The sequence below is a fragment of the Carassius auratus genome, chromosome 20 (assembly GCF_003368295.1).
Source record: "Carassius auratus strain Wakin chromosome 20, ASM336829v1, whole genome shotgun sequence".
In the NCBI taxonomy this organism is placed as follows: Eukaryota; Metazoa; Chordata; class Actinopteri; order Cypriniformes; family Cyprinidae; genus Carassius; species Carassius auratus.
Genome location: NC_039262.1, coordinates 565554 through 575423, shown reverse-complemented (window position 1 = coordinate 575423; position 9870 = coordinate 565554). Strand labels below are relative to the sequence as shown.

The following is a 9870-nucleotide window of genomic DNA, read 5'->3' as shown; positions in this document are numbered from 1 at the left end:
CATTCTTGCTGCATGCGAATAACTTATAAGGACAGATGTTTTTGCATTCAGAAAAAGAATTCCCATTTTTTGAAGAGCTCTGCAAACCAAATTTGTAAAACAACTTCTATAATATTAAAATATCAGCAATATGTTGCTTAAATGCAAAAAAATGAAATTGAAATATTTCATAAGGCTAACAGGGCCAAGCTAACCAGCTAAAACTTGATGAATGCATCTCGACACAGGTATCTCTTTTAAGTGAGTTAAAGGCAGTGTCTTATAACACTAATGGAACAAGACAAAGAGCGAGATGCGGCATAGCAACAAAAAACATCCACCCACAGTAGTATATGCATTTGCATATTGCGCTTGATTCATAATATAATGACCTAGTACAGAGGAATAATTGATGAATATTAATATAGATTTACCAACCCAAATATATCATGTCCTAAATAAAAGTATTTTAAAGGAATATGATATAATATATGGTGAGCATGTGCTGTAATGTTACATTTCTCTCAATCTGTTCAGGTGAATAAACAAATCTTGGTTCTAGGATGTAGATATATAAAAATGTGATCAGAAGCCATTCATTCATCCCACATTCCTCTAGAATTTGAGCAGTAAGTTAGGTTAAGTCGTTTGGCAAGTATGTTAACCCATACTCGGAATTGGTGCTCTGCATTTAACCCATCCAAGTGCAATTGGGGGTTCAGTGCCTTGCTCAAGGGCACTTCTTCAGCCATGGGTATTGAGCGTGAAGAGCGCTAACGTTGCACATACCTTGAAGCCCTGTAGTGCTTCTTTTTCCTCCAAGCTTGAAAGCAGGAAGCTTTTGCACAGTTCTTCTTACAGTCAATGGACCTGATATATGATTGGATTGTACATAGCAGCGGACTTGGCCAGCAAAGTTGCACAACAGAGGCTGGATAGTGCACTGAATCAGGCTCTCAAAAGCAGACACCACTGATACCACAGCATAAGGGATCCAAGCTATTAAGAACCCTGCGCAGATCAACATCGCCACCTGGAGGATGCAAAAGGAACCATGTAAAAATGACATGGCATTTCCACATAGCATTTCTGCTTATTAAAAATGCACAAACCTTAGTCAACTTCATCTCCAGGCTGTGGTTGCTCTTATTCCGTGTGTCGAAATGAGAGACTTCTTTGGCTGATGATTTGACCTTGAAGATGATCATGACATAGGAGAAGACGATGATGCCAGTGGGGAAGATGAGACAGAAGAAGAGCATGCACATGACAAAGCTCTGGCCAGACACCGAGGCCTGGGCCAGCCACCAGTCCAGCGTGCAGGAGGTGCCAAACGGCTCAGGTGCGTAGTTGCCCCAACCCAACAATGGCATGGTGGCCCAGAAGGCAGCATAGATCCATGTAAAAACCAGACAAAGAAAGGCATGACGCCTTTTGAACCATGTACCTGATTGGCAGAGTGAACTGATGTTAGTAAAGCTAACTAGACAGCTAGAACGATCGACAGAATGACGGAAGATATAAATACAGAACAATAGATAGACAGAGATATAGAACAAAGACAGAAATAGAGATGACGGAATAACAGAATAGATTTAACAAACAGAACAGACGCAACAAAAAAAAACAGAGGAAGATAGAATGATAGAATGAACAACATAAAGATTAACATAGAGGAATATCAAACACTAGATATACAGATATTACAGAACAATAGAGAGAAAAACAGACAGACAGATACAAAAAAAGATATAATGACAGACAGACAAATAGAACAGAATGAGAGACAGAAAAAATATATTTACCATATTTTAAATGACAGATCTTCAAGTAGCGGTCAAAGCTGACAATGGTCATCGTAATGAGACTTCCGCATCCGAAGAAAAAGCCGGCCCAGCCGTAGTAGCAACAACCCTGCCAGCCAAACAGCCAGCGATGGGCAAAACTAGACACTATGAAGAATGGCTTTCCAGTGACTGACAAAACATACAAAAAGAACTTGATGTTAAACAAGCCATAAAAAAAATTTCAGAAGCAGCTATTACTGGCAAAAGAATACTTTTGTTTTTCAGTGAGCTCCACAGAGGGCAATAAGAGCACTGCAAAAGTATGAACTGCAAACTATGATGTAATGAATCGAGAAAAAAAAACATCTTTATCATTCCAAACGGCTCTTTTTCAGTAGATTTTATACCTTTTAATATAATTAATATCTTTGATTACTGTTTGTATCTAAAACCACCTAAATTTACATTTTTTTGAAATATGATGCAGATTCTCATTAATACTCTCTGTAAACATAACATTTTTCAATGGCAATGGAAAAACAGTATTACTCATATTGTTTGATCAAATCCTGTGATTCTGGGGTAGGACTGTCCACTGACCAATTGCAGACAGAGAGAAACTTGTTTGGGAAACTTATTTTTAAAACAGTCATTATTTTTGTCAGATAATTACACTCCCCACCTTTAATTAACCGGAATGAACTTTATGAGCTACGTGGTAGGTAGTTTGTTCTGCAAATCTCAGAAAGTGAGTGTTTAATGATGATGGCGACTAAACAGATTAAAATAATAATTCCTTACATTTATATAGCGCTTTTCTAGGCACTCAAAGCGCTTTACATAGTCAAGGGGTATCTCCTCATCCACCACCAGTGTGCAGCATCCACCTGGATGATGCGACGGCAGCCATATTTCGCCAGAACGCCCACCACACACCAGCTTACTGGTGGAGAGGACATTATACAGATTATGCACTTTACAATAACAGTACATGAATAATCATGCACTAACACCTAAATGAAATTTTGATTTAATAATGAACTAATGATGAGTTAAGGCATATGCTAATCAAGAACTGACATTACCTACTACACCATGAGTTATATGGATTCATGTGTGTAATAAACGTGTACTAACATGTATTCAAGGTGGTCATTAATCACACATGAATTCATGTAACTGTGCTTGATTAAAGTTATTTGATTAGTCCATGCCATAATCATCATTAATTCATGGCTTGAATTTAGAAATTAGTATATGATTATACATGTACTGTTATTGTAAAGTGTTACGAAAAATTAGCTATTTAAATGAAAACTGAGTTGTAATAAGCATGCAATCTTTTAAGTTTAAGAAATGCTGGTTTATTATCAGGGATATGAGGAAGCGACACTAAACATCCACTAGGTGGGGCTAGAGTACAATTATGAATAAAAAAAAATTGAACGAGATGAAATGTTTATTATGAACAAGGAACAAAGGACAGAACATTTGATTCAGACAGTGGTTCATTTTCACTGCGGTACAAGCCCCAGTGAAGTACCTCTATGCCCCATTAAAATGTTCTTAGAAATGTGTCAAATGATTGAGATTATAGTTTATCAATTTGAAAATAATTTCTCCCCTGCCAATATTTCAGCAATCATGTCAAGTGTGTTTTTTATGAGCTGTTTAGAGCCAGAACTAACAATACCGAATTTGTGAAAGAAACATGCTATAATCAATAACCTTAAGCACTTTATGATTATGTATTAAAACTAGCCCAGCCTTTACTTTATATAGTTACATGAAGGCAACAGTAAACTCTTGGAAACTTTACATGCCCACATCATATTACTTAATGTATGTTTAATATAGATATTATTGCTTTCATTCTAATTGTATAATACTGAAAGCTATCATAAAATATGAACTGTTTGCTGTAGAAATAAATTCAGATTTAAACAAAGAGTATTTAAAAAGGATTTCCTGTTGGTATTTATGTGAAAATGGAATCACTAGAGTAAACTGAAGGAAAGAGAGTTGTTATATTTTTCAGGCGTTAATCAAGGCATTAAATAGATCTTTTGTTCATTTGTGTAAACTTGTGTCTTAAAAATCTGTGCGTGATTTACAATAACAGGAAATAAATCAATAAGGACAGTGACAAGTATCATAAAAGAGGCAGCACTGAATAACCTTGGCTGATTTACTGTCACACTCTCCACTCGGAACATAATGCCCAAAGCCCAATACAAGCTGTACAAAACATGTGAAAGCTTTATGTATGTCAAACACTCACAAAGGCAGAAAATCCTATAAACAACAAAGAGATCCTTTCAGTTACGTAATACATTCAATTTTTGAAAAGCACATCTGACGGATGAAAACAGTATTTCAGTCTTTCAGTCTCACCCGATATGCCAAAGTCGAACACCGCAAGATTCAGCGTCATGAACTCTGGTGGCTTTAACTTGCCCTTCCGTTTGATGGTTGTGTATATGACATAACCATTTCCAGTGGATGACAAGATACCTGTAAAAACATAAGACAAACTGCAATACTGCGTGTTTGCTCACAAATATGTAACTGCACACACGATACATAACTTCTGGGTGGAGGGGGAATCCAAAAAAAAATACATTACCTTTTTAAACAGTAAACACATCTAAAAATGATGTGCAGATGTGATGGTATTATTAAAATACCAGAAAAAAAAGTAAGTATTGGACCTTAGAAAAGGCTTTTTTTATTATTATTTCTGTTATATGGAGTCCTTTGCATCAGTTTGAGAAGCAGGTGTTTAATGCTTGTGTATTTGTTGAAATACAATGACTGCATATTAAGGCCCCTGTGGTATACCAGTTATTTTTCAGAGAACTAATAAGAGTCAAAGGTTACTGGTTATTCTGTTTCACAGTGAAAGGGCGAAAAAAGGTCACTTTAATAAAAGAGCAGTGTGATAATTATTCATTTCTGGTTACAGCCTCATACATTCAAATGAAACGATGCTCCCATTAATGTTAGTTGTCTTTTCAGAGTTTTTTTTAACTAGATGACCACTTATGTGCCTGCTAAAATTTGTCCAAAAAAAGAGCTTTCACAAAATTGTATTAAATAAAACATCTATCACTCAAAATCTTATGTTCAATTGATAATGTCCAAGGCCCCTTTATGAAAAAGACATTTCCAATGCAGAGGTCAGTGAGTGCCACATACAGTAATTTCACTTCTTGTCCTTTGTGTCAGCTGACTGATGCAACTTTGCAGAGAAGACAGTTTCCTTCATGTGACTATTCAATGAACTCTTTCAATGTCCTTTAGTCTGCTGTTCTCATATGATCTAGAATCAATGTGCATGGATCACGCACATTAACATCCCTAACAGATACATTGTTTCAACAGTTATTACTCTTAAAGGGACAGCCCATCCATAAATGACAATACTATCATGCTGTCTAGAAAGTTACCTACCAAATGTTCTGAACTGAAACCTGTTCATCACTGGCATTTGCCGAAGTGTATACATTACTGAGAGTATATGTCTACTGCAACAGCTTCTGACCGATCTCATGTTTCAAATGGAGGAGAACAGACTGTGAAATACAACAAGGAAGAACTATTGATTCAGTCTTTCCCCTGAAACACACACATCTTTCAGGTCAAAGAATTACATTGAAATCTTGGCGAAGGTAAATACCTTAATTTAAAAAAAGGGTTGCATCATCTTTCACAGAACAGCTTTAATACCATGGTTATTGATGGATGACTGGGCTATAAATGATGTTGTACTGAACAAAAAAAAAAGGATTTTCAAATTACACTTTTCAAAAGCGTACTGCACAAAAGACAGACATACATTGGCAAGCATTATCAAATTAATTTTTTCAATAGTGTATTTCGTAAAAGACATGCAGTTGCAAAACATCGGAATTATTTCTAATAACTATAAAGATTGGACATAGCAATCATTCTCTTGGAGAGGTTATGTCAGTTTTAGAAATGTTTATTCTGGTTTAGAGATAAATTCATGAAGAGTAAAAAAAACATTAAAAAAAACATACAAGGATTCCATAAAGCATTTTTTAATTCACAAAGGATTAAAAAGTCCAAAAAGAATATGTCACCTTTTATCTTTTTTGCCATTTCACGAACTGTTATATGATTTATTATTACTACTATTTTATTTATTTATTTATTATTATTTAAACATATTTTTTTTTCCTGAACAGCCAATAACAATACACCCCTACAATAATGTTCAATTAATTATTTTTTTTGGCAAACAATACTTGTATATGTACCTACAGAGAAACTGACATTCAAAAATAAACCCACCAACAAAACCAATGAATGTAGTAAAACAAAATTCAGCAACCAGGATCTCCCCTGTATGTAGCATGTAAAATGCACTAAGTGACACTGCTCAAAAAAAACTTCATAGTTTTTTCGATTTAGAAGGAATCAAATACATGTTGGTTATTGTACCTGTAGGCATTCATTGTATCAGTACAGTCACTGAAAAATCTCTGTAATGTGCTTATATAATTTATATGTACACAGGCTACTACTGTTGGTCAATACAATAATATATAAACGCTAGACATGTGCTTTGATTTTTAATAACCTCAGAGTATGCTCACACTAGACAAACAAGACAAATAAGCTGAAAGAGGAATATATGGCATTTTCCAAGATACATTTTTAAAATGCATAACAACATACAACATACACTGTGAAATAAATATGTATGCTAGGTGTGCATTCTTCCGATAATGAATTCAGCAGACCAATATAATGGACTTCCTAGACAAAATTTGCCAATGATGAATATTTGAGAGTCAAAGATAAGGTTTTCAATAAAATGACAAAAGTAATTTGGTGTCTAACGGTCCTATGAAATCTATAAATGTATTAACAAAACATTGAGAATCTTTTTTTCTTTTGCCAGTAGTACACAACATACACATGATGGTGCACACATATTTATTCAAAACAAACGGATTGAATCCATATTCTGCTGTGTAACAGTTCTTGGTTGGGCTTTATTCACAATGAACAATCAGGGTTTGAACCCATTGTTTTTAACATGACGTTAAAAATAAGCCAAGGCTGTTATATGTTTAGGCAAGATTAAGTAATGCAATAAATCTGAATATCTGATTTAGTCATTACTGGTGACTAAAATATAATTCAAATTTCAGTATGTTAAATTCACAAGACAAACTCCTTGAAATCATCAAGAAATAAGTACAATTACTAAAATCCAGACATTCTGCTGTGACCTAAATTACATATTCGAATTCAAATTGTTCTTAAATTATTATTTCTGATCTTATCCAAGACAGTTCACACGTTCACACGGACAGCGACCTTGTGCACTTACCGATGATAAGGATGTAGAACGCCGCCACTATGTCTGCCTCCCTGGACAGCTTGGAAGCAAAGGGATCTCCTTGAAGAAGGTAATGTGGGACATAGCCCGAAGAGATGGTCTCATTCTCCATTAGGGCCTTATTGAGGAGGGTGATTCCTTTCCTGCAGAATAAACAGGAAAAAAATTAAAAACAAAAAAACGAAAATACTACCGAATAATATTTGAACTCAGTTTGAGATATAAGCTGAAGGGGAGCCATATCCAACAGCTTTACAATTCAATAACCTTCTGCCAATCTTCTGAGGCTCCAGATTAAGCTCTTATCGGCTACTGTACATGAAGACTCTCCCTTCATATCTGTAAACAATACATACTGAGTCATTAAGTGCATGCATTCCCATGAAAAATGTTCATATTAGCCGCATGAAGATACAAAATAAACATTTATCACTGCCCCTCACAAAACAGATGCATTTGAGACAGTGGTGAAAAATGGCATAGGAATAAGACATGATTTAGACTTCCTAGCCGTGTAATTTCTCAGCAAATCCTCTCAGCAGAAGAGCAATTTCCAAGGTTTAATGATAGGTCTTCTATGTGCAATTTAGCACTATGTCAGGCAGATCTCTTGCTATCATCGATAAGATCTATATATATTTACAGAGATTTTACTGGCATTACTGTAACTGATGCTTGTCCAAAATGATCACCATTATCGACTTAGCGAAATCTTCCCTTTACATTTTGTCAGTCCTTTCAAGACATTAATTACACATAGTTCTGGAACAAATACGATGTGATTTTGTGTGATTTTTGCACCTACCTCTATCTGTCCTATTTATACCTTTCCAATGTCAATCACAGTAAATCACAAAAGGTTGCTAATTACTGTAACAGCACGGGTTTTCTTTATACACACCAAACACACACACATTCTTTCATTTGACAGTTCCAAATCAAATGATCAAAATGAAATAAATCACAGAACAGGAAGGTGATACTGCAGAAATCCGGGCCCTCAAGCAATATCAGATAAAACCACTTATCTAGATGGACTTATCTATAAAGACGATATTTAGATATTGGCATATCGTTTGATTTGGTATCTTGAGGTTTGCAGGAAACTTGCAGTCTACTGTTAATCAGTACGTTTATTTATTGATTTAATCATTTAGACTACGAATGTGCCTATAAACTGCTTATTGGCAGTCCTTGAGGATTATTGAATTTATGCATTTATTTATTTGACATTTAAAAAAAATATTAAATCTGGGAATAAAGCAATTTAGTCAGTTTTAGTCTGAAGCATGTTCAGCAGAACAGATTACTAATGCAACAGACATACTTCACTATAATTGCTTCCCATTAAAGTAAAGTTACATTTGATTTCCTAGCCATGCCACATTGTTGTTTTGTAAGTCCATTATTTGTCTCCACTATCACCCAAAAAAGTGAGGTCATGTCAAAAGAATGCTATTACTTGGCAGAATTATTACTTAGAACGTCCTGTCAAACACATCAAAACAAACCTTTCTACAGCCGAAGACAATCATTTATCTAAAACCAATTGAAACTAGAGCTAAAATGAACACAGTATTGAGGTTCCTATCAGCATTGTAAGTCACTTAAAAGCTTATAGTGGATTTATGGAGAAAAACAAAAACAGTAGGCTTAACTTAATGAGCATTCACTACACTCTCTGGTGACATGCAGCTTTTGCAATCATCTTCCAGGAGATCAGAGTTGATGTTGCATCCGTGCTTCAGTTAAAGCCCCTTGCTGCTGCAAACTCATGTCAGGAAATGTGTGAGGTTTCTAAACAGTGAATACCCTTCCTCCAAATACATTTCCTAAATAATGAAATCTCAACAAAAAATAGACTCAAGTTCTAAGAGATTACTACTTGATGCATGCAATACTCATTTCAAAGCTGTCACATGAGAAGCCATTTTTTGAGTTAAATTATATATATAAAAAAATAATCTAATGTGCAATGGCCTCTTAGAGCTAACAAGAAAAATGTGACTTGCTATAAAAGCACTGAAGAATAACCGTTCTTTTGTTGGAGGAATCAGAGTGGGTTGCTATAAAAGTGCACATCTGTCTGATGTATTTGTTGGATGTTCATTTATTCAGTTCTGTTAAAACAAACATGCAGAATCACAAGTTGTTAAAAACGTAGAAGTCGATTACTGTACTGTATTAAATGTTATAACATTTCTGAATAATAATTAATATCCTCAGTAGATGATGCTAAATCCTGCACCCACTTCTGCTATGTGTTGAAATCTAAACGATTTATTTCCCTATGGCAATGTTATTCTCCTAAAACTTAAAAACAAACCACCAATTGTGCACTAACAAACGCAGACTAGCCCTGAAAAACTGTCTGTATCTGTCAGTTGCAATGATGTAGGCTACTGAGCATCTTGAAACAGAGTAGCTATAATTCATTTGAAAATGCAACGAACAAAAAACAGTATTGAAGCAAGACATTGAACAGGACAGTATTCATTTGAATAATAAAAAAAAATCATACAATCATTAAAGTTTAAACAACAATGCAATAAAGGCTTCATTTGAACACTGTTAATTTTAAGCATTCCGTTTATGATTGAGTTATCATAGACAAAGCTAACGTTATATGATCGTAAAAAAAAAAAAAAAGAAAGAAAAAAAAATTTTTTGAAGACGCAACAAGTGCACGCAACACAACAATAATGTTTCCCGAAAATCAAACGCTTACCT

The 9870-nt window shown here is 34.8% G+C and overlaps 1 pseudogene; it reads right to left on the bottom strand.

Annotated features, from left to right (window-relative positions):
* The window catches only part of LOC113037879 (opsin-5-like), an 11397-nt pseudogene extending 1581 nt beyond the window's left edge, over positions 1–9816 (bottom strand).
* Between the last annotated feature and the right edge of the window lie 54 nt (positions 9817–9870).